Genomic DNA, 25,842 nt, shown 5'->3' with positions numbered 1-25,842 from the left:
CCCTGTTATGAGCCAGTCGTCGAGGTAAGGGTAAACTGGGATGGACAACCTGCGCAGGTGGGCCGCTGCCACTGCCAGTACCTTCGTGAATACCCTCGGTGCTGATGCTATGCCGAAGGGTAGCACTCTGAACTGGTAGTGTTTGCCCTCTATCATGAACCGGAGGTACTTTCTGTGCGCTGGCAACATTAAAATATGAAAGTATGCATCTTTCATGTCCAATGTTGTCATGTAATCTCCCTGTGATAGCAGTGGGATCACTTCCTGTAGGGTCACCATACGAAACTTTTGGGGTTTGATAAACTTGTTCGCTGGGCGCAGATCTAATACAGGGCGCATGGTTAGATCCTTTTTGGGTACAAGGAAGTACACTGAATAAATACCTTCCGTTACCTGAGATAGAGGCACGACCTCTATGGCTCCCTTTTCCAGCAGTTGCTGTACTTCTTGTAGAAGGATGGCAAGATGTTCCGGTGACATGCGTCGTCCCCTCGGGGGTCTGTATGTTGGGGAGCTGTTGAATTCGATGCAGTATCCGTGGGCTACGGTGGAAAGTACCCAGCGGTCTGACGTTATACCCTCCCATGCTGGAAGAAAGGATGTTATCTGGCCCCCGACCGGCGTTGCATGGGAGGGGACGCGAATCTTCGCGTCACTTGGTGTTGTTAGGGGCTTGGGAACCTCTGGGGGTGGACCCTCGCCCTCTTCCTTTGCCCTGACGCTGTCCTCTTTGACTGTACTGGCCACTACTGGTCTGGAAGTTGGTGGCAGGGTACTGTTGCTGCTGGTTTTGTTGTTGGCGTTGGCCACGAAAAAAGCGTTTATTGCCATATCCGCGCCTGGTAGCGGGCTTAGAGATTTGGTCAAGAGTTTTGATTGTATCGAACTCTTTTTTAGCCATCTCCAGAGCCTCATCCACCGCCTTCCCGAAGAGGTTGGAGTCTTCAACAGGTTTATTTATTAAAGACGCCTGTGTCTCCGGTTTGAACCCCGAGTTGCGCAGCCATACGTGTCGTTTAAGGACTATTCCCTGAACTAGGGAACGTCCCGCAGTTTCTGCCGCATCCAGAGAGCTCTTCACAATACTCTGGTTGACCTGGGTTCCTTCGCCAATAGTTGAAAGCAGACGTGTACGTAATGGTTCCGGCGCTTCTTCAGCGTCTTTGCGCAGTTTAGCCCACTGCGCGTCCGCATAGCTCGCGAGCAAAGAATTGTTGTTGGCAATTCTTGCCGAAAAGGCGGCCGAGGATGTAATTCTTTTAGCAAGGGCATATAACCGCTTGCCCTCCTTGTCAGGTGGTGCCTCACTGGTGGAAAGTGGTACCCCTGCCCTCTTTCTTGTGTTGGTTACTACCAGGGAATTCGGAATGGAATGTCCCCTGATGTACAGCGGGTCTGAGGGTGAAGGAGTGAAAAGCTTTTCAATTCTAGGATTGACCCCTCTGATTAGTGCGGGTGTGGACAGCGAAGGGATGATTCTTCTCCTCACCGAAGCGAGGAGGGGAATTGTCTGACTGACCGGGGGTTTCTCCTTAATTACCCTTTCTACAAAGTCTAATTCAGGAGAGAGCTCCCCAGTGTCTAGTTCGAAGTGTGCTGCTGCTCTGCGCAACAGGGCATTAAATGTGGGTTGATCGTCAATGGGAGACGTGTTCCTAACCGGTGAAATGTCAGGAGGATTTAGATTCAGGACATCAGTGTCGGAATATATTGATGGTGATTGCCAGGGGTGAGAAGGTCCTTCTCCTGGATTTTCTCCGAAGCCTTCTCCTACCGAGTCTGGGCTGTCCTCCAGACCTTCCTCCTGGTTCCGTCCGTCTTCCTCGTCCATAAAATCATCCTCTTCCTCAAAATAATGTTCTTCCCCAGTGAGGTCATACACACTGTGGAAGTCTGAGGCTGTGTCCTGGAGGGGATTGACTAATCTTGGAAATTTGGCCCTGGGGTCCTCCTGAGGCCCTTCTCTTATTCTCTTTGGAGTAGGAGGGTTTTGGGCATTCATAAACCTCTCCATCCTCTCCATGCAGAGATGGAGCCTTTCCATGGTTTCATGGGGTACCCCTGAGCGGTCTAGCGGGGGAAAATTGGTGTCTTGTAGCTGAACACGGCTCGACCTCTCCCATAACGTCGAGGAAAGTGTCCCGTCGCCTTCCGAAAAGACTTCAGGTGTGTCTTTCGACCTTTGCGTAGCGCTCGACGTGTCTTTCGGCGTACGCTTTTGGGCGTCGGCTACCACGATCCTCGCCAAGCTCTCAGCGACTCGTTTGTCAGCGGGGAGCTGTGGTTTCGACGTTATGGGTGTCGAACGCTCTACGGCGGCATGCGCTTTCTGCTGATGCGCTCCGGCCCATGATTTGGGGGCGGCGCCCTTATTTGCCGAAAGCCCAGTCGCTGGTCGCGGCTGCGGTTGCGAGAGGGGCTTCGAACCCGAACGGTCCGAGGAGGCCGCCGGTGAAACCTGCGTCTCCTTGGGCGCCGATGCTCTCTTTGCCTCCGGCAAAGAAGAGCCATGGGTTGTGTGCTTATGTGTGGTCTTGTGTGCGTCAGTGTCGCCGGGGTGTTCATCCCCCATAAGCAGGGCGTGAGCCGAGCCCGTCGGGGCCGGGGACAGACGACGAAGCGCGTGTGCGCTCTCTAGGGGGGTTTACGACTTCCGTAGCGGAGGTCGTGGTATCACGTTCCTCGTCACTGTCGGAGGTAGCGACGGTGGGTGGAGCGTCGGCCTTCGACATAGCGTAGGCCGCCCACCTTTTGACCCTACGGTCTTTTAGAGTCTTCGGCTTAAGAAGCCGACAAGCCGTGCAACCCTCCTCCTTGTGATCGAGGGGCAAGCAGCGGTTACACCGTGAATGCTTGTCCTTCCAAGTAAACTTGCCCTTGCAAAGCGGGCAAAACCTAAAGGGTGTCCTCTCCATAGCTGAGGCAATAAAACGTGATAACCACCCCAAGGGAAAGGAAGGGGAAAAGGAAAGGCATTCTCAGAAAAGAATTAGAGATGTCCCACGACCCCCACTCTCCCTACTGTATTTGGCCTGCGAGGCCAGGCCACGTGTTCGGCAACGCCGAAGGATCTCCTCCGCTCGTCCCCTCCGTCGAAGATCTTGCTCGGCGGAGAAGCTTCACAACAGCGTTGAGGGGAGGATCGATATGTTCTATATTACTATAGAAAAACGACCAAAGGTCGAGGAGATGAAATCTGCAATGTCTCTCGAGGAGCTCCGCGTAAAGGCGACCAGTATCTGGGCGGAAAAAAACAATCTGAGGGACCTCGACGCGTGAGGGATTGTGGGTACAACACACGTCACTATAGGGATAGTGTTACAGACACGCCTTGTCGACGTCCCCTTTTCGACTACGAAAAACAAAATGCAATACTCCGCAGTGACCACTGGATGTCGGACCTATGCACAGCATGTGATTCTAAGCAGATTAACAAACATCAGAAATGCTGTTCTAAAGGATCGAGCTACTGAGTAGCAATAAAGACTGACCTTTTAGTCTAGCAATAAAACAGATAAAGTGGTGCGAGGAATTTTACCTTGTGCTTAGGAACACTATATGCTCCTAGACCCCTCTCTGCTCTGCTTCCCAGACAGTAAATTGTCTGCAAAGTGACGTTGAGTATTCTAGCACATGTTGCCATGGTAAAATGCCCACGTCTGTAGGTCTATAGGTCACGAGCCATCGTCACGTGATAAGCTAGCCCAAATTCATCATGGTATTCCAATGTGTATAAAATGCATCTACTCTCCCATGTCTTGGCTCACTTTTTCTATGCCTGTATACATGCATTGCAAAAACTGTGACCACTCGAGTATATACCCGTCAAAAGACTTGCATGTATCCGATGAATTGATAAATTGTTAAATGAGAGGAGAACGTCTCCTACCGCACCACCTCCATATTTGTCACCACAAGCATTGCATGCACCAGCTACGCATTCTGATAGTTTTCCTTTGCCTATTAGTGCACACGATTTGCTCTTACTTTCATTACTGACTACTGCAACCACTCCACTGTTGACAGATGACGATACTGCTAGCGATCAAAGAATTGTAACCCATAGTACAATACCGCCTGCACGGAAAAGGGAATTAAGGGATTGGGCAGAAAAATATATAGAAGTGGTGACGAGGCAGCGACTTCGCATTCCCTATCAGAACATGGGGGTATTCCTGAACAAAAGATACTGGTAGAACAAATGGGTTTTTACTAAGCCGAGGTTTGGTGTGACCTAACTGATTCAGCTGTACCGCAGAGATTGAGGGATTTGAATTTCTTGTCTCGTACTAGTGATACCGCACTGAAAGTGCGCAATCGTGTGTCAAAATTGTTTTTCTATAAACATGAATTAGATTGTTTGCACCGAAATAGCATTAGCCGAAGGTACACGATTACCATCGTATGTGCAGAAAAGATTTTTGCCGCCTTCACTGAAAACAGTTAGCGAAGAGACATGTACAAGAGACGCTCTTAGATGGATCTCAGATGCCAGCATTTCGCCTATCGAATTTCATGATACGTTTAGCCAATATTCTCTGCCTATGCAGAGAAAGGTATTACAAGTTATGATAGAATATTAGCAAGATGAATGTTTGAAAAAGAATTTGTGTTGTCCTGCTGACATTATGGTAATTTACAAGAGTGCTTTTTCTGCTGACACCGCGCTAACTTCATTGTCACTCGATTTGGCTTTTCTCCTCGATAAACATTCTGAATTTCCCACTATGCAGTTGCCTATGAGAGAGGTTCCTCCAACTCTTGTCCCGTAGGTAGAGATACCTGCTGGACGGGGAGCACCTGCCACAACTATTCCAGAAAATTATATTTCACAGTTTGTCCATGTTCCATTTTCTAGTCAGGAAGTAACACTCTTAAACCGTCTATTCCAGATATTAGAAAGAATCCTACAAAGAAATAGAGTAAATTCTGAATTTGTCGGTTTTCACTTTAGGCGACATCTACGTATTATTCCCTGTAATTTTACCCACAGACTTATGGAATCAAATTAGGACCATAGACTATCAAGCTGCCATGGGAGATACTTCGGTTGCACTGGAATTAGCTCATAGATCTAAGAATGCTGGAGAAAAACAGTTGCAAAAACATATCAAATGTTACCGAACCACATAGTAACTAAACTTAAAACTTTAGTGCCTGAAAAGAGAATTATTTGGGATAAATTAACCACGTGTATGCAAGGAAAGACAGTGAACAATTACATTTTTCAATAGGTTTGAACAAGTGTTTTCAGATTTTAGTGGCCAAGACTTAAGTACGGAGCCTGAGAAGAGAGTATTTGTTGACAAGTTTGTGTGAGGATTATTGCCAGACATTCATTCGCAGATCACTGCTTCTTAAAGTGCATGGCAGGCTAAGTCGAAAATGGATTTAAAGACTAAGGTACTGTTGCAATCAATCGCGAGAGGAGCACGGGAGTGGGAATACACATCCGAGAGGCCAGTTTATGCCACAAACAGGGCCCGTTCATATGAACCAATGTGCCTATTGTAGGCAAGAGGGTAACTGGAGGGAACAGTGTCCGACCCTCAGAGGGCAGCAAACGGAATGATCAGTAGAAGATCGAGAGCACACAATGGCATGCCCGGTCTCAATAGGAATTTGTTTGCTCAGAATCAACAAAACCGGCCACAGGATAATAATGCAGGTAATCAGGGAGGTACTCCAGTAGTAAGTCCGGTTTCTCGACCGGTGCCAATAGCTTTGGGACTATTCACTGACTCATGTCAATTTTTATTGACTACAAATTGTGGTGAGAATCTTCTGGGATTCAATTTGTAGAAGAAATTGCATGCAATGATTTACTGCTCGCCAGATGGTGTATTTGACCATTTCACCCCAGTTGAATTCCATTTCACAATTTATGACTTTGCCTTTACCGAGTGAATTACAACAAGTGCCTATGCATTTATGGGCAATAAACGACAACGATGTAGGGATGCTAAATGTTGAACCTGTACGCATAATATTGAAATCTGGTATTACATTACCACGCATTCCACAATATAAAGTACCTGTTGAAGGTGAACAAGCACTTAAAAGTATTGTTTCAGATCTAATGCATCAAGGTGTTTTTGTTAGCACATGTAATAGTCCTGTTTTGCCCGTTTATAATAAAGGTGATAATGCTTTACCCTACTGTTTTGTTATTGATCTCCACGCAATAAACAAGGTAGTTGCACCACAGTTTCCTATTGTCGCTGACATTACTACCATTCTGACTATGATTCCTGCTATGGCTACACATTTTTCTGTAATAGATTTGAAGAACACCTTCTTTAGCATACCTATTCAAGCGGACAGTAGATACTTGTTTGCATGCTCCCTTGGTGGACGCTCTTCCTTTCACAAGCATACTACAAGGATACACCGAGTCCTAGTATTTACAGCAGAGCACTTAAAGAACAACTCAATATGCTTGCATTGCCTTCCACTTGCACATTGATACAGTACATGGATGACCTACTTATTGCTGCAGATTCAGAGAACGCTTGCAACGAGGGCACTGTTTTATTGTTGAAGCATCTAGCTGAGCATGGCCATAAAGCATCTTTGAAGAAGTTCCAATATTATCAACATGAGGTCGCCTATTTAGGCTATCTCCTGTCGAAGGAGGGTAGACGACTTGCATCTGAACGTATACAAAGCATCTCTGGCATGACTGTTCCAAATACACAGAAGGAAGTTAGGGCCTTTATCGGCATGGCTTCATATTGTAGACCATGGATTCCAAATTTTTCACTTTCGATTAAGCCAATACTGGCATTGGCAAGTGTGAGGAGGTGAGGGTGGACGGGGCGGACGGAGAGCAGGACGCACGGCCGGAGGAGCCCGCTATGCCGCGGGCGTGTGCGACGCTGGGGGCGGCCGCCGGGGAGGAATCCCTGTTGAAGGGAGAGCCTTGTCGGCGGCCCGCGACAGTGCCGGCGTGGCGGCCGCGGCGCCGCGGGTCCCCACAGCCGCAGCGCCGCGGGTGCCCACGAGGACCTGGTACACTGGCGCTGCGGCTGGGAGACCCGCGAACACGGCATGCCTCAGCGGCCTCCGGCGGCGAGGCGCGGGAATAGGAGAGCCCGGCTTGTGCCGACCGCTCGGCGTCGGAGGTGCGCCAGACAGCTGGGCAGGAGCACGACAAGGGGAACAGAGTAGAGCCCCCTCCTTACCTCAAGCAGGGCAGACCCCTAACAGCAACCTGGGGCCTCGAGCAGGATGGGCCTCCGGGAGGCATGCCTCAGGGGAGACGCCATGGGGGGGCGGGGCCAAAGGAGAGGGCGGGGTTGACAAAGGGGAGGGGGAGCCGGAACCAGGCAGCCAGAGTAAGGGAGGAGGAGGAGAGGAGGAGGCAACTCTATTCATAGAGGGTGGGTGCCTAGAGTCCCCACCAATCAGAAAGGGGGGGGAGGGCAGTTGTCCCTGATTGGCCCTTTTTCCCTCCAAGCACCAGGTATAAAAGGGACTGGCCTAATGGCATTTTGGTTGCTTTTTGCAGGGAGAAGGAGAGGAGAGTGAGAGCAACTGGTGGGCCTATCCGGGTCCGGGAAAGTAGGAGACACTACAAGAGAAGAGGAACTCCTGGTGCCTTTTACTCACAGTGCAGTAACTGTGGGCTCAACCTGGAGTTCAACTACCGTGGTTAAGACATTACATTTAACCAGTGAGTAATAAAGGTCTACAAAATTCCACATCGACTACTGTCCTGATTTCTACAAGTGGCGTAGTCGGCAGGATCAAGAGAACGCAATGGAGAAAATAATACAGACACTATCCGAGGGGCAACAACAGTTACAGCAGCTCTTCCAACTTCAGGCCCAGCAGGCGGCCGCTGATCGCAAAGCCTTTCAGCAGGCAATACAATTGCAGGGTAACCTGCAGTCCACCTCTCAGGACCAACATCAAGAGACGATAAAACACCTAACGGATGGTGTCACCGGCGCCCGAAACCAGCCCATGGTCCCTTCCGCCGTGTTGCAGAAGTTCAAGGAAGGCGAAGACCCGGCTTTCTTTTTTACCACATTCGAGAGGATCGCCCGAAACGCTCAGTGGCCGGTGGACCGCTGGGGCCAGTATGTTGCTCCCCTTTTGTCTGGCATCATGCAAGGTGCCTACCAGGCCGTTAACCCAAACGGAACCACGCCTTACGCTGAAATCAAAAAGGCTATATTGGACCGGTTGGGACTTGATGAAGAGGCCTACAGAATGAGGCTGCGCGACACTAAACTCAGACCAGGGGAGAACCCACGACAACTCTTCTACCGGGTTAAGGACCTCACCGAGAAGTGGTTGCAAGTACCGGGAACAGGCCTCCCAGAAGTATTAGAAAAGGTCACCCTCGAGCAATTCATTGAGGCCCTGCCGTCTCCGATGCAAAGATGGGTCCGACAACATCACAGGCCCACCTTATCTGAGGCTGTGGACATCGCGTCGGCCTACCAAAAGGCAGGGGGAGCGGGTAAACCTTTTGGAGTCGGATCTCCCATTCGCAACCCAATACCACCATTGGAACCCCTCACAACCAAGAGCCTGCGAGTAGGGCCTCCAAAATGGAGAGCAATGGAAGGACGCCCTTCTGGATCCGAGGAGAAGAGGAGCGGACCCGACCCACGGTCCACCCCGTTGTCCACGGGGTACCGGCAACCGCAATGTTATGACTGTGGCGAGTGGGGCCATATAGCCCGGTTCTGTCCCCGGAAGAGAGGCACCGAGCCGATGGAGATCGGATTCATGCGGACCGAGCAAGGACCACGATGCCAAGGTCTCTACGAGATGGACGTCCGGGTAGACGGGAACCAAGCCAGGGCCCTACTCGACAGTGGAAGCAGGCAGACGGCGGTGCTACCAACCGTAAGTGATTCTCCTTACCTCACCAATGTTAGTATCCCAATTCGATGTATACATGGGGATGTGAGAACCTACCCCATGAAATCCATAACAGTAGAGGTGGGCCCTAACATTGCAGAGATGAGAGCTGCCGTCCTCCCCTCCTTACCCGCCCCAGTGGTGATTGGGACCGATCTGCCCCACTTCCACCAGACTATAAAAGCCCTAGACCAGGGATGGTGGGAAGAAGCACCCTTTGCCAGGGAGCCCATCCCCCCGAACACCCTGGGACGAGAGAAACCCGCCAGAAAAAGAAGGGAAGCTCGCCTTGCTCAATGCGCATCCATGTATGCCACCCAACCGATAGCCTGGAACCCGGAGGACCATGAGGATTCCATCAGGGGAGAAACCTTGACGGACCCTACCTTAACATTGGCCCGCGAAAGGGCCATCACAGATGGGGACCCCGACCTGACCAAGGGAGCTGGTTTTACATCTGGACAGGGCCTGCTCTATCGGGTCTACCAAGAGGAGGGAGGAGCACGGAGGGAACAACTACTCCTGCCCAAAACACATAGGGGCATTGTTCTCCAGTTGGCACATAACCACCCGTGTGGCGGCCACATGGCCTCCCTAAAGACACAGCAAAACATTCTAAAACGTTTCTACTGGCCAGGGGTCTATGGGGAGGTGGCGAAATTCTGTAAGGAATGCAAGATCTGTCAGTTGACGAGTGGGGAAAAGCCAGCCAAAGCGCCTCTTCAGCGGATGCCCTTGATCACCATACCCTTTCAAAGGATAGGTATAGATCTGGTAGGCCCGCTCGAGCCAGTCAGCCGTGGATATCGATACCTGCTAGTCATTGTGGATTATGCCACCCGGTACCCCGAGGCCTTTCCCCTAAAAGGGACGTTGGCTAACCAAATATGTGACCAACTCATCCCCTACTTCGCACGGGTAGGCCTACCCACCGAAATCCTCACCGATCAGGGTACTAACTTCATGTCGGCGGTTATGCGACAAGTCTGTGAAAGACTACAAATCAGAAGGCTGCGTACCTCAGTCTACCACCCCCAAACGGATGGGTTGGTGGAGAGGTACAACCAAACGATAAAGAAAATGATGAAGAGGGTAACAGGCCCGGATGGGAAGGACTGGGACAGAGTCATACCCCTAATCCTGATGGTATTAAGGGACACCCCCCAGTCCTCGACAGGATTCTCCCCATTCGAGCTGCTGTTTGGAAGACAGCCTAGAACAATCCTAGATCTGGTTAAGGAGGACTGGGAAAACACTAAGGAAACGTCTCTCACCGAGTACGCTGAGGACCTTAAGAGCCATCTGTCTACTTTAAGGAGACTAGCAGAATCCCATCTAAGTATAGCCCAAGACCGACAGGAGAAGACATACAACAAGGGCTGTCGCCTAAGAAAACTAGAAACAGGGGATAAAGTACTAGTATTACTACCCACCAGTACGAACAAAATGTTGGCTCGGTGGAGAGGACCTTATGTAGTGAAGGATGTGGTGTGGCCAGTGAATTACCGGATACACCAACCTGACAGGAGCCCATCACATAAGGTCTACCACATAAACCTGCTGAAGAAATGGACCGAGCCTGCCCCGGTCGATATTCTAGCCACCCAGGATACGGGGTTGATACACGCAACCGGCCAATTGGATGCGGTACAATGGGGTGAAACACTCACTGAACATATGAAGAACGAGATCCTGGAGACCCTCAAACCATACAGCAACACCTTTTCCCAATTACCTGGAAGGACCGGCCTAATGGAGCATCGTATCGATACCCTAAACGGACAGATAGTCCGGCTGAGACCCCACAGGATCCCAGAGGCCCGAAGGTTGATCATTAAGAAGGAGATCGAAGAAATGATTAGGTTGGATATTATTGAACCATCAACCAGTGCGTGGTGTTCTCCGATCGTACTCGTACCCAAGCCAGACGGGGCTGTACGATTCTGTATGGACTTTAGGCAACTCAACATGATCTCCCACTACGAAGCCTATCCCATGGCCAGGATGGATGAACTACTGGAAAGGCTTGGTGCTGCCCGGTACCTCAGTACCTTGGACCTCACCAAGGGATACTGGCAGATCCCCCTACGGGAAGCTGATAAAGAAAAAAACGCATTTGCCACACCCCAGGGGCTCTTTCAGTATAAAGTACTACCATTCGGGTTGCATGGGGCTCCGGCCACCTTTCAGAGGCTGATGGACGTCCTCCTACAGCCCCACGACCAGTACGCTGCAGCCTACCTGGACGACATTGTGATATACAGCGCATCATGGAATGAACACCTAACCCATCTACGCGAGCTGGTCGGCACCCTGACCCGGGCCGGACTCCACATCAACCCGGCGAAATCGGTACTAGGGACCCAGGAAACCAAGTACCTCGGACATATAGTCGGTGGCGGCATGATTCGGCCACAGGTGTCCAAAATCGAGGCTATTCAGGGGATCCCAGTACCAACTAACAGAAAACAAATCAGGGCCTTCTTGGGGTTTATAGGGTACTATAGGCGCTTTATTCCTGGTTTTTGTTCCCTGGCTGCGCCACTGACCGAGGCGTTGAAAATCGGGGGTTCCCCGGACCTGTCAACCAATCACGCAGCCATACTGGCCGTCGAAGGGTTGAAGCGCAGTATATCGTCCCACCCGGTGTTGGTATGCCCGGACTTCCGGAAGCACTTCTTCCTGCAGACGGATGCCTCTGGAATGGGGTTGGGGGCGGTCCTGACGCAGGAGGTAGACGGGTTCCTAAGACCGATCTGTTTTGTGAGTCGGAAGCTCCTTCCACATGAGTTAGCATATTCCACTATTGAAAAGGAATGTCTCGCCATTAAATGGGCGGTGGACTCTTTGCGTTACTACCTACTGTGGAGGAAGTTTACATTGTATACCGACCATGCACCACTACAGTGGTTGGCGAGACACAAGGACTCCAACCAACGGGTTCTGCGATGGTTCCTGTCCCTCCAGCCCTTCGACTTCGTTACCTTACATAGACCTGCCAGCTTCCCGCTGGTGGCGGATTACTTATCCAGGAGTTCGATCCGGCCCGACCGGCCTGGATCAGTGGTGGGGGTATGTGAGGAGGTGAGGGTGGACGGGGCGGACGGAGAGCAGGACGCACGGCCGGATGAGCCCGCTATGCCGCGGGCGTGTGCGACGCTGGGGGCGGCCGCCGGGGAGGCATCCCTGTTGAAGGGAGAGCCTTGTCGGCGGCCCGTGACAGTGCCGGCGTGGCGGCCGCGGCACCGCGGGTCCCCACAGCCGCAGCGCCGCGGGTGCCCACGAGGACCTGGTACACTGGCGCTGCGGCTGGGAGACCCGCGAACACGGCATGCCTCAGCGGCTTCGGCGGCGAGGCGCGGGAATAGGAGAGCCCGGCTTGTGCCGACCGCTCGGCGTCGGAGGTGCGCCAGACAGCTGGGCAGGAGCACGACAAGGGGAACAGAGTAGAGCCCGCTCCTGACCTCAAGCAGGGCAGACCCCTAACAGCAACCTGGGGCCTCGAGCAGGACGGGTCTCCGGCAGGCATGCCTCAGGGGAGACGCCATGGGGGGGGGCGGGGCCAAAGGAGAGGGCGGGGTTGACAAAGGGGAGGGGGAGCCGGAACCAGGCAGCCAGAGTAAGGGAGGAGGAGGAGAGGAGGAGGCAGCTCTATTCATAGAGGGTGGGTGCCTAGAGTCCCCACCAATCAGAAAGGGGGGGAGGGCAGTTGTCCCTGATTGGCCCTTTTTCCCTCCAAGCACCAGGTATAAAAGGGACTGGCCTAATGGCATTTTGGTTGCTTTTTGCAGGGAGAAGGAGAGGAGAGTGAGAGCAACAGGTGGGCCTATCCGGGTCCGGGAAAGTAGGAGACACTACAAGAGAAGAGGAACTCCTGGTGCCTTTTACTCACAGTGAAGTAACTGTGGGCTCAACCTGGAGTTCAACTACTGTGGTTAAGACATTACATTTAACCAGTGAGTAATAAAGGTCTACAAAATTCCACATCGACTACTGTCCTGATTTCTACAGCAAGGAAGGATGCAGCCTTACTGTTACCTTGGGATACTGATTGTCATGAAGCTTTTGATCTTCTCAAAACCGCGGTATGTTCAGTCCCGGTTCTGGGCACACCAAATTACAGAAAGGAATTCATTTTATTTGTGCATGAGTGGGATGGATGTGCCTTGGCTGTTTTGACACAGGAACATGGGGCAAGAAGCAGACCGTGCAGTTATTTTTCCTCCACGTTAGACCCTGTTGCATGCGCTTTGCCAAAATATCTTAGGGCTGCAGCTGCTGCTGCAGCCTCAGTAAAACAAAGTGAGGGTATGGTTCTGGGTCACTCCTTAACCGTAATGATACCTCACTCAGTGGATGTTCTGTTAAACACAACACAGACTCAGCATCTCACATCTGCCAGACTCACAAGGTATGAATTGATCCTATTTGCACCTCACATCAAAATTAAGAGATGCTGTTCTTTGAATCCGGCTAAACTATTGCCTCCTTTGAATGAGGATTGCACTAATAATGCATCCCATGACTGCCTGTACGTTACTTAACAGGATACAAAAGGCAGAATCGATTTAAGCGATAGACCATTGACATCGACAGATGGAGGTATTCTGTGATGGCTCGTGTTTTAAACTACCTGATGGCACTTCTACTGCTGCCTACGCAAACACCACTTTAGACAAAATTATCGAAAGCAAGAGAATTCCATACAACTCCACCCAGGTTGCGGCGATAGTTGCCTTGGCTAGAGCTTGTGACATATACCATGGGCTTAGTGTTAATATTTATACTGATAGTCAGTATGCCTTTGGAGTCGCTCACAACTGGGAGGTTATGGGCTGAACAGGGATTTTTAACATCTCATGGTACAAAAATTTAGCAAGTCCCCTTAAGAGTGCAACCTTTCTCTGCATTAGCCCTTCCCAAACAACTAGCTATAATGAAATGTGCAGCACACCAGAGGGTGACTGACGATAAGAGAAAAGGAAACGCTTTTGCAGGTAAAATAGCTAAACAAACTGCTACCGACCCACACTCACGAATGTATGTGTTAGATTCGGCTAAATGGGTTGCTGAAACTGGGATGATGGAAGAGGGCGTTAGTAGTGTGAAAGAGATTCAGGCTCAAGCAACAAAGGAAGACATTGAATCTTGGGCTTCAGGACCTGCAGCGTTCGATAAGGAGGGATGTTGGGTAAATCGGGAAGAACAGAGATGGATGCTGCCCAACACATATGTAACAGCGATAGTTACTATGGCACATGGACCAGCACACATTAGTGCGAAGAGTATTTGTGAACACTTAGACGCAGTCTTGTATAACAATAACATTCCCAAAGCTGCAGAACGATTAGTCCAGAACTGTTACGCTCACCTGGTTCCCACGGGGGCGTCGACCGGAACTGGGCCGCTGTTATTTCCACCAGCGTGACGTGTAGCGCTGAGATGACTGACTGGACTGGCCCGCTCAGCCTAGTTTGTCTGGCTCGCAAGAATATTCTTCTGCAAAGGAGAAGAGGAATTAACCACCCGTGGAATTGAGTGTCAACCCACCTTCCCCACTCCCGTTGTCTTCCCACTGATCACTCTTGATGTCCCCTCCTTAGTCTCACCTGATGGTTTGGAAGGATGAGCTCTCCATCCTGCGTTGAGCGCAGGGGTGCGTTGATGACCAGTTACTTCACTGGCGTAGAGGAATTGGTGAGTTCCAGTATTGACTCTAAAGTCCAATTGTTCATAAGAGTTCAAAGGTCTGCTCTTCACTCTGTCCGATTCCTTGCAGGTTGCCGATTAATCCACTCGAAGATTTCCAAATGGCACTCGGTAAGATTCAGGTAAGTCTATTGTACTTTTCCCCTAAGGGGCCGGGGTACGGCGATGAAGCAGAGTTGACTGTGCCGACCCGAGATGAGGTGAGACCCCCGTGGTAATTCAGGTACATTTTGTGGGGGTTAACTGGTATTGTCCTTGCTTTCTCCCCTTAGAGGCCGGGGTACGGCGATGAAGCAGAGTTGACTGCGCCGATCCCGAAATGAGGCGAGTACCTCCCGTGGTAAATCAGGTAAGTCCTTGGGGGTAGCTTGTATGGCCTTAGAGAGTCCCCTTGCTCACCTTGCAGTCTTTGTCTCCTTAGGTGTCGGAGGGCGGCCGCAAGACGGAGAGAGCGTGATGGAATGCTGAAGTACCGCCAAGCAGGTGAGTTCAGCGCGGCGCCGTAGGAATGCGAAGCGATGCTTCAAAGACTTCTGTCTTTCAGTTCCGTGGCGAAATGGATCAGGATTCAGGTAAGGATTAAAGTTAAAACTCCTGTTCTAACCTTTATCCTTTTTGTCTTCTTGTTTCAGGAGTCCCAGGACTGAAGCGGTCGTGGCTGAAGACTGGAGCTGCAGAAAACACAGTGAGCGTTACGCTGCAGCAAGCAGAATAACGCGAAGCACGTGTGGCTGTCTGGGCGTGGTTTAAATAGCCTTGGAAGAAGATCCAGGTAAGTATTCTTCCACAGCCCCACCCAAGAAACAAAATAGTCCCTTCAGTAAAATAGTCCCTCCTAAGCCTCATTTGGCTTGAGTCTTCATGCAGCATGGTCTGCCTCAGGTGAGTATCAGCATGGTCTGCTTCAGGTAAGTTATCAATAATGAGCCTGGCGCCCATGGCGCCAGGACTGACTTTATCTTTATAAGCCAGGCGCCATAGGCGCCAGGACTGTACCCAAACAGCCCCTAACTGGGGCTTTTGGGCATGCTCCAAGTGGCATGATGCCTGCTTCCGGGGCTGCTGGGCCTGGTCTGGTCTTCCGGGGGCAGGCATCATGACAGAACTGTATGATTTGCCTACAGCATAACATTGGGAGGGGTACACAGCACCCAAAGGTAGTTTTGGACCTCCCGCTATGCCATTTGAAGTGATACACTTTGACTTCATTGAGATGGAGCGATGCCAAAACTACAAGTATGAGTTAGTAGTGATATATGTCTTTAGTAAATGGGTTGAAGTTTTCCCTCTGAAGGATAACATTGTCATGTCTACTGAAAAAGTAAGGCTTAAAGAGTATTCCCTAGATTTGGATTACCAAGAGTAATTTGGTCCGATAATGGGCCACATTTTATAGCGGCTATCATACTGCACGTATGCAAGGCGCTACAAATAGATAAGAGATTTCATTCAGCGAGGCATCCACAGAGTGCTGGTTTAGTGGAACGTCATAACAGTATCCTTAAGAATAAACTAGCAAAGGTATGTGCACATAGCAAACAAATGGCCAGACTCCTTACCATTAGCCTTACTGTCAATGAGGACAGCAGCTCAATCTAGAATGTGACTTTCTCCCTATGAGATCGTCATGGGGAGACCTGCAAATATATGGAATGCACCCAGACCTAAGAAATTATGTGAGATAGAGTACCCGCTATTAACCGATTACTGTGACCAATTGACTCAAAACCTGCGTTTGATTCACCAACAGGTTTGAGTTGCTTTGTCTGAGAAATACGAAGGACCTGGTCATCGCATTCGACTTGGGGACTTCATTTTGGTGAAGGACTTTGAGAGGAAGTCCTGCCTTGTAGCTCGTTGGAAAGGACCATATCAGGTGCTACTCAGACAGCTGTTTGAGTTGAAGGAAAACGCCACTGGATTCTTGCAGAGCACCTGAAACGAGTGCCCTTGCCTTTACCCTGTGACAAATGGGTTAAGGAGGAGGTTGATGATCCAGATTACAAAAATGTGCCTTTGAACGAGGGCACCCATTCTGAGTCAGGGCAGAAATTTGAGCCCAAACAATTCGAGAATTCTTCACTTTCTTCAGACCCTGGTCCATTATTCACTGACCAGACTGTACCTGGAGTCACACGGTACAACCTTCGACCACGGAAATAGTTGGGGAATTACATTTTGATTGATTAGGAAAGTGTAGTTTGTATACTGCACTCACAAGAAACCAACTGCCTTCCTTCCAATCCCCCTAAAGACGGTTCGAGGAGTTACAGAGGGGGGCGGGGCAGGGCAACAAGAAGACTACAAGCAAGATCCACCACGTGGTCAAGTGCCACCTACGGATGAACTTATAAAGTCTGTTTCAGTGAGGCTTCTTAACAGACACTGAAAAGTATGCCTATCTTTGGGGCACGTAGAAACGAGGACATGGAAAGCATTGCCACTGGGAAGCCCAAATCTAGAGGGCTATGGTCCACAAAAGAGAAGTTTATAATAATCACACTTGCAGCTTGTGTTGTGATCCTATTAATACCTGTATTATGGTACCTGGAGACTTCACATCCGCTTAGTGTACTACTGCCTACTGCCAGCACCACTTTGTCTCCTCTCTCTGTACACTCTCACACCCTTCGTCCACTTGATCTGAAACACAGAGAAGGTTACCATAATAATACGCTCATACAGATGATGAACGCAACGCATACGATCCTGAACCAAACAAACTGCTGGGTATGTTCTCACCATGAACGACTCTTCTTACCTCTGACTTTGTGCTTTAACTATTCCCCAGGAAAGGGTTAATTTACTTTGCATTGGGGGGTTCAAAAGTACTTGCCTGCATAATAATACTCATTACTGATGGGCAACAACCTCACCCTGGAGCCACAAGTAAACTCGGTAATCAAGAAATGTTTCTTCCTCCTGCGAGCAGCAAGAAGGATCCTAACGTTCCTGTCGTTCGCCAACAAAACACTTACCATCATCGCTCTGATCATGTCCAGAGTAGACTATGCCAATAGCCTACACCTGGGCATGCCCGAACGACTTCTAAAAAAACTGCAACGCATACAAAATACAGCAGCCAGACTTCTCCTCAAGCTACCCAGAAGAGAACACATCACACCCGCGCTAAAAATACTACACTGGCTACTGCTGAAACAGCGAATAAAGTTCAAAGCCATGTGCATCACGCACAGAGCAATACACAAACAAGGCGCAGAATTCCTAAGCGCCAAACTACGCCTACATCAACCGACAAGAACACTAAGATCAAGCACAGACATACGCCTGGAACCAAAACCCTACAACAGGAAAAAACTCGGAGGATCGTCTTTCTCTCACCAGGCACCCAAAACTTGGAACGACCTACCTAAGAATATACGGAATACAACAAACCACCTAGCATTCAGGAAACTCCTCAAATCATGGCTCTTCAAAGCATAACCACTACGGAGACGCACCAAAATGCCCATACACTAAAACAATGATGGAAATAACTCCAACCTCGGCCACTCTCAAATTGGACAAACACTCAAGCCAAAGAACCAACCACTCGACAGAGCATAAGACATCATGGAAAACAGCCACAAAGGAAGGCCACAGGAGACTGACCACATAACTAGACCCAGACGAAACCTAGACCTAGACTCTCCCGCTCGTACGCACCGGACGAACACACTCAGACCGACAGATGCATCTAGATAGACGTTGGCCTGCGCCGCATGTGGATAGGATTGATCGAAGGATAACACGCGTGGCGTTCGGATGGAGTTGTGAATGTTAGCTTGCCCACCCCTGGACCGATCTCTAAACACTAGCCTGCGCCGCGTCTAGATAAATATGTGAATGTTGGCATGACCACACCTGTATGGAGCCCTAATCACTGGCCTGCGCCGTGTCTAGATGGGAATGTGAGGGCCAACAAGTACCACACCCCCCAGTACTGCGAGTGCTAGCAATGATAAAGGTCAGGTAACCCACTAACCAATAAGCTCAAACTCTGCATACTTATCTCACTCAAAAACTCACACAACCATCTCTAGCACAACAAACCGCACGCACTTCACAACACTGCAACAACACATAAACCGGAACAACAGCACCCGCGGACTGACTCCGATCCTATACCCGCACCAAAGCTCAGCACCCGGTGTATACTGAGTTGAAGCTGCCAACAGCACACCACTCCTCTCACTATCCTACTCCCTTCTTCAACCTACTAACCCATCCCACCTTTATCCTTTGCAGATCCGCCTGGGGGCCAATTCCGTTGGTGACGGTGCGCGGTACAAATACCTTTAACATTTAACATTAACCATTGTTTTCTCCCTCTAAAACCTTTCCTTTGACATCACACTCTGTATTGCTATAAATGTACCAGTGACAAATAAATATCCACAGTGTCCTAGTTATTAAAGTCACCCGAGGGTGGAAGTGTGTGGGCCATCCCCATTGGGAATCAACTGATTTTGTGAGAGTGCATATTTATTGAAGTATATTTTGTGTTATATGATTGCTCCCTTCTAAAGAAGGCTTATTCAACTGACTATTAAATACATTAATAATTGTTTAATCAAGAAACCTTGTGTGTTAGTGTTTATTTGAATAACTGTCATTGTGAAACTCTGTTACAACCTTACAGCTCACATTGACACCTCTTGAGATAAACCTAGATGCTCAGTCACTCAACCCAACCTTTGGTAGAAGCATGTGCTGCACAAGTTGGTAAACTATTGCCAAAAGGAGAAGGCTGGTGCAATCTCCCACAGGGTACTGCATACACTCTTGCCTAACAGTGACATTACTCATGAAAGAAGGACGAAGTATATTTCTAAGTGTGCATGCTTTGCTATCCGTAATACTTGGTGTATTATCAATATACTCTAGCTAATTTTTGTCCAACTGCAAAAGGTTCCAATGTCTTCTTAGCACTGTGTATAACTTTAGGCTGTCTTCATTGTATCTGGTAATAAACCTGAGTTTATTGTTCGGCCTTGTCAATTGTCTCACTTTGGGTGTCAACAGGTCGACTCTCTACATTCCACTGACTTATTTCTGTGCCTTGTCTAGTGTACCTATGTTGTAACTTCTTGATAAAAATCTGACTAATATGAGCACATTCAGTCAAATAATCATTGGAATGGCTGCAGTTTCTTCTAGATCTTATGTATACACCTTTAGGTAGGGTGACAGCTACCTGCATGTAGTACAGCATTCACCTAAGTGCTTTTCCTGAACGTGCTTGTCACTTAACCAGATGGTGTCAATTAGATTTTCAAGTCTAAAAAATCTACTATTTCTCACTATGTATGAAAGAAAGTCCCAAGTCATTTGAATTGAGGAATGCTACGAAGTCCATTAAAAGCTCAATTGTGTGTGTTCCATCTACAACTTATTTGGATCCATGTGACATCCCAGCACCGTATCTTTGGTATCCTTGGCATATTGGATCTTTTGCAGTGGAGATATAATGTTGTGATTTGTGCGGTAAGGTGAGTTACAATTTATTTCATTCTATTTTCAATAACACCAATGAGTGAGTGGGCAATTTTTAAGGCTTTATGGAAGGCAATGATTGAGGTATCCGTTATCATTTATTTCAATATGCATTTCTCTAGAGACGTGAATGGTGAATTGACAACAGTTGGATTTAAATTAGGTAAGTGTAATTTAGGACTAAAATTGTTAAAAGGTGTTTAGATGCCTATTGGGTTTGGCCAGCATACCGAATAGTCGTACATCCTATTGGGCGTGAAGAGCTTAAACTAATTGAGAAATCTGTTTTTAATTTAATTTTCAGTGTGAACTCAGTAAACAAGACTGCACAAGGACTCATAACGTATATACAGGGGGACCTCAATCTAGTTTAAGCGCAGACAATTAAAATTAGTTGAGTGTGTTATGATGTGACACGCTGCACTTAACTTGTTGTCATTTCATTTACTAAGGTATTGAGGTATTGTTAATTATGGACATACATGTTTTTCTCTTTTTATTTGCTTCTGGGGCACCTCACTGTTGAGGGGAAATGTATGATTTCGCGTTATACCCATTGGCTCTGTGTATATAATATTGTTTGATGTGGGTATATTTGAGTCTGAACGATTGTACCATGGGTGATGGATAATATAATACTGTGCCATATTTGATTTATGTCTGGTTTCTTACAATGTGGGTTTCGATTGTGTTTATTTATGGCTTTGGACAAATTACCAATTGTATATTATGTATTGTGGTAAACGTAACAGCCTTAGAAGACGAGCTGAGCTCGAAACACGTGTCGGCTGATTTCAAATTCAATTAATTTGGTTCTATTAACAGACTTTGGGGCACATGCACAGAGTGACTATCAATAGTCCTAAAATAAGTTAGCGTTATTGCTTCCCTTTGTCTGTGTACTGAAAAGCAACTGTAATTAAATATTACACCCCCAAGGTCCAACTCCCCCAGAATAACTTATACTGAATCAGAGTTTTAGGTTTATGCTGCTCCTCGAATAAGTGTTCCACTACTCTGAAAAGTATATTGTCCAGTTGATTTACTAAGTGATTGTTTGCCAAGTGTCCGGGTACAACTGCTAGGGTCTACTACCTTGTATTACTGCAAGTAATCCATAAGTAACTAAAGGTCTGACTTCCCTAGAACTATTGTTAGGTGTTCGAAAAAAAGGTTATATACTTTGGTCTGCGAACCTGCTAGCATGGTGTTGTGTTTTTTTATAATGTGTTTATATGATCTGTGATAGTACTTATTCCACTCCCCCCCCCCACAATATTTATCTGGGCCTACATGCATTTAAATAAACCATTTATTTTTACAATACATATTGTGTCAGTGTTTCTTTGCACCATATGTGTACTACAATTTAATTGTACTGATTTTACAGCCCTCTCCCCCTCCTAAAATAAGCCTGGCTGCTCTGTCTAAGCTACCCTATAGTCAGGTGGTACACGCTTATACTAAGAGTGGAGTCTTGTACTGACTCAGTTGAATGGTTTTACTAAGCCCTTAGTTGGACTTCAGAAGAAATATCCTAACAAGCCTGACCACCAGAGGTCGGCTGTCATTTCTGGATACATAGAAATAACAGTCTAGATCCGTTGCCTAGGACCAGTTCTGACTGAGCGTTAAGTGCGTGTTTCTCATTTTCAGCCTTCCCAGAGGGAGGTTGATGACACAGGAGGCCATTATCCCTAGGAACCTCTGAAACCACCACGCTGACCTGCAGGTGGATTTGAGACAAAGGGAACATGTTTGCACTAAATCCCTAGAATCGTCGGGCAGAAAAACCCTGGCACTGACCGTGTTCCATCGAAAACCCAGGAAAATCAAGTCCTACAAGACCATCATTGAAGATTTTCTCCAGTTCACAGAGGCCGAGCTTGCACAGCGGAGTAGCAACTGCATGTGGGCTGTTACTGTATGGGCACAGTGACTCCTGAGGAGTCAGTTGTCGAAATACAGAGACACATGGGACTCCCTGGAGCCTGACGAACGCTATTTGTGAGAAACCGGAAGGTGGCTAACTGCTAGTCCCAGGGAATCTGTCATCCAGGTGGCCAGAACACGGTCATCGCTTTTGGGTGCAGTTCCTGGGGGGTGGACCAGTGCGGGAGGATCACCTGGATGAGGGGTCCTCTGGGAGTGGACATGGGACACCGCAGGGCGAGGCGTGGTATCCCCTTCCCAATAATACCTTTTCCCCATTCTACCAGGTAGGATACCTAGGAATATACCTCCCCCCATCCTTTTCCGACAAACACTTTCTCATGGACAGTTCACTGAGCGACATCGGACTAACACCAGAGCCATATACCCGACATGTCCCAGCACCATGGACAGGCATGGTCAGGCAAATACGGATTATTACACACAACTGAGTTCCATCACGCTTGCACACACGGATAAAAGGCAGAGCACAAAAGCACACTCGGAGTGAGGAAAACCAAACGAGGCAACAGCAGTTCCAAGATGGCAGTTTAATACAAAGAGAAAGACGGCAAGACCAGAGTCACAAGGAGGGAAGTACCTGTGACCTCGAAGGACCAATATTTTCATGAGCCTCGGAAAGTAAGAAATTGAAGACCTGGAAATAAGGCTGATCAAACCTGCACAGTGTGTCAGAGGTAGCAAGGGCTCTCCCGCGTTGATATCCAAGGCGGGGAGGAGCGATTGCCGCCATGGTACTGTCCTTGGCTCCTAAAATAAAGGCGTCGGAAAAGACAGGACAGCCGGTGAGTCGGAGAGACATATCAAACCAGCTTGTGTTTTGAATCAATGTTGCAAGCGTCAATATTGTACAAAGAGAACAGTGTGTGAGGCGTTTGCAAAGAGCGACGCAAATATAATTGGAACCAAAGGAGTAACTGAACTTCATATTTTGAATAGGTATTGTTAATTATGGACATACATACATAATTGATAGGCAAACAAAAGATACCATACATAGAGTGATATGGCGCCACATGGGGGCTCATTCGAAAGTCTGTCAGGCATCCAACTGATCCGGAGTGTGAGAAAAAGGAATAACAAAATCGAAATGGTCATGCCACTGGTCAAGCCAAACCCTGTGCACATTCTAAAGTCTTCGATAGTTTAAGGTAAATCGCAATTGGTCCGAGCCCGGCTGAGGGAGACTAGGAGACTAATTGACCGAAAGAAAGGGATTTGAGCCCGGCAGAGGGGGATCCGGGGTGAACACCCAACTTTTAATACATTGGAAAGGAAAAACAAGTGTATGTATTGTTTTTGCATAGCAGGCCCTTTTGAGTCTAGAGAATTACAAGTAGTAAAGAGGCTTCGACCCAGAAGGTCCTGAACTGTGAAGATTAAACTGTATCCTTGTGCCGCAGAAGCCAGAGTGTGCGCTTTGCTCGAGTTAACTGCCTTGCCCAGTGCTGAAAACGTGGAGTGGAGGGAGGCCAACAGCACAAATACCCTGACTTATCATTTTGTGAACACTTTTCTTTTTCATGAACTTCACTCCACACCATTTGTAAATTAGTAGTAAGGATTGGCTACAGGTATTTTTTAGTATAGGCCCTTTTAGGTTGACAAACTCCACTAGGACTGCCTTCTTTATTATTTTATGGTCGTAGCTTGCTCCCATCTTTAGATTTAGATAGGCGTATATCACACCCCTGAAAGGGTTCAATAAACACCCTTGAACTGTTGTCACTTGTCTGTCTTACAGTTGATACCATGCCTTCCTTACATATTACAGCAATCTTTGTGAAAACTCTTGCACCAAACTCAACCCGAACGGGAGGACTCTGTATTGAAAATGTTTGCCTCCTAAAAATATTGAAGGTATTTGCAGTGTTGGGGCCATACTGCTACATGCATGTGCACATCCTGAAGATCTACCACACAGAGCCAGTCATCCCTTACAACGGAAGAGCGGATTTGCATGGGTGTGATCATCTTGAATCTTTCTTTGGGAATGTGATGTGTAGTGTGCAGGCCAGACGGTTGACTTCGGCACTGTAAAAATGCAGGAATAGAAACCTGCACCCTCTTTGGCTGGAAGGACTCTTTCTACCGCCCTCAAGTCCAGAAGCTTATGAACCTGTGTGGAGAGAGGGGAACCCTTTCTGCTGTAGAGGACGGGATCAAGGAATTACTGAAAGGGGTAGGCGGAAACCCGAACAGCCACTAATAGAACCTACAGGTCCTTTGTGATGGTCTGTCACACATCCAGGTGTAAGGGGATACGTCCCCCCACCATAGTTAAATAGGACCATTGAAAACCATAATTTGGTATTTTTATAGATAGAGGGGCAACTGGATAGAGTGGTGGAGGCCATGGAGAGAGAAAAACTGATCACTCTGCCTTTGCTGCTTTTGCACGGACTGCTTGGTGAATGGTCTGGCTGACGCGTTTTGCGATCCTGAAACCCCCGGAGGCCTGAAAAGGATCTCTAGCAGAAATCCGACTTTTTGGGATAAGAAGATCTTGCGGCAGTCGATTTAGCAAAGACAGACAGTACAGTGATTAGGCTGTTAAGGTGCTGGCCTTCGTTTTTGCCAACTCCTCATCCATGGAACTGTAGAATAGTTGCTTACCCTCAAAAGGGAAGATCTAAGAATTTCTCCTGGACCTCTGAGAACTTGGTTAAGTGGAGCCACGCCTGGCAGGTGATATCAACGCCAATCATAAGGCTGTGCGCAAATTATCGACATGTTTCGCAGCGGCCTCTAGAAGATCCTGGGCCACAACTCTGGCATCTGACAAGCCGGTCCTGAAGTCATCCAGTCTGTCCTGTGGAATTAATTGTTCAAACTTGAGCAGATCTTTACATAATTCTAGATTATGTGCAGCAAGAACGGACTACATTTTTGCCCAATGCAGGTGAAGCACTGCATTAGCAACAAACTTTCTTTCCCAAGCCCTCTAGAACTTTTTCCTCCTTAAAACAACACCCGGGAGGCAGAGGACGACGAAGACTTGCACAGGATGGTCGCTGCAGTGACAATGGTGGAAGAAAGTAGAGGGCATGTAGTAAGGGGAATCTCCTCAGATGCCTGTAGTTTGTAACGGGTGTCAATCCGTTTATGTGCTGGCCCATATGTGGCTTTTCCCACACCCCGCAGGCTTCTGCTAAAATGTCCTTTTGAAGAAAAAGGCCCACCCGCTCTTGTGACTTCAAAGTAAGGGCCCCTGAGAGAAACCCCACCTGCAGCGCTGGGGGGTTGGGGGGTTCAGGAGTAGGAACTGCCAGAAAAGCCATCACATGCAACAACCTATTGTGAAACGGCCTGATGGGGAAAGGCAGATCCTCACTGTATTCATGGACATCCTGCGCACCGCTTTTGGCGGGATCACCAGCAGGTGTTGAGCATGTCACAGCGAGCCCTGGCTCAGGCTCCTTTGGCTCCGGAGGCCACTCCACTGGAGTGGGTGGTGGGGGGGGGGGCATTTCCAATGGCCTGGGAGGAAGCAGTGGAGGCAGCATCTACTTTGGAGCAGGAGGCTCTGGTGGTCTGGGGAAAATCTCCCTGAATAGGTCCTTAAAGTATGCCTTCATGGGATCGGAGTGCATCAGGTTCTGGAAATGACTGAAGAACGCCTCCTCGGAAGACTGCGAAGGAGTAGGGTCTGGACGATCAAGCGGGCTGTACCTCCACAAATCTGTTACTGCTTGCCAATAAGGACCCCACCCTCCGTGTGTCCACATAGTGCAGCGTAGCTGATGCTGGGGGAAGCGAGAACATTGGCAGAAGATTCATTCTTGTATTCCATACCAACAGTGGTTT

The 25,842-nt window shown here is 48.5% G+C and overlaps 1 protein-coding gene across 4 annotated transcripts in view; it reads right to left on the bottom strand.

Annotated features, from left to right (window-relative positions):
• LOC138528557 (uncharacterized) overlaps positions 1-25,842 on the bottom strand; it is a 788,016-nt gene that overhangs the window by 488,703 nt on the left and 273,471 nt on the right. The window lies entirely within an intron of this gene.

Source organism: Ambystoma mexicanum, chromosome 7q, assembly GCF_040938575.1.
Source record: "Ambystoma mexicanum isolate Mex_15411 chromosome 7q, UKY_AmexF1_1, whole genome shotgun sequence".
NCBI lineage: Eukaryota > Metazoa > Chordata > Amphibia > Caudata > Ambystomatidae > Ambystoma > Ambystoma mexicanum.
This window is presented reverse-complemented; position numbering and strand designations above follow the sequence as displayed.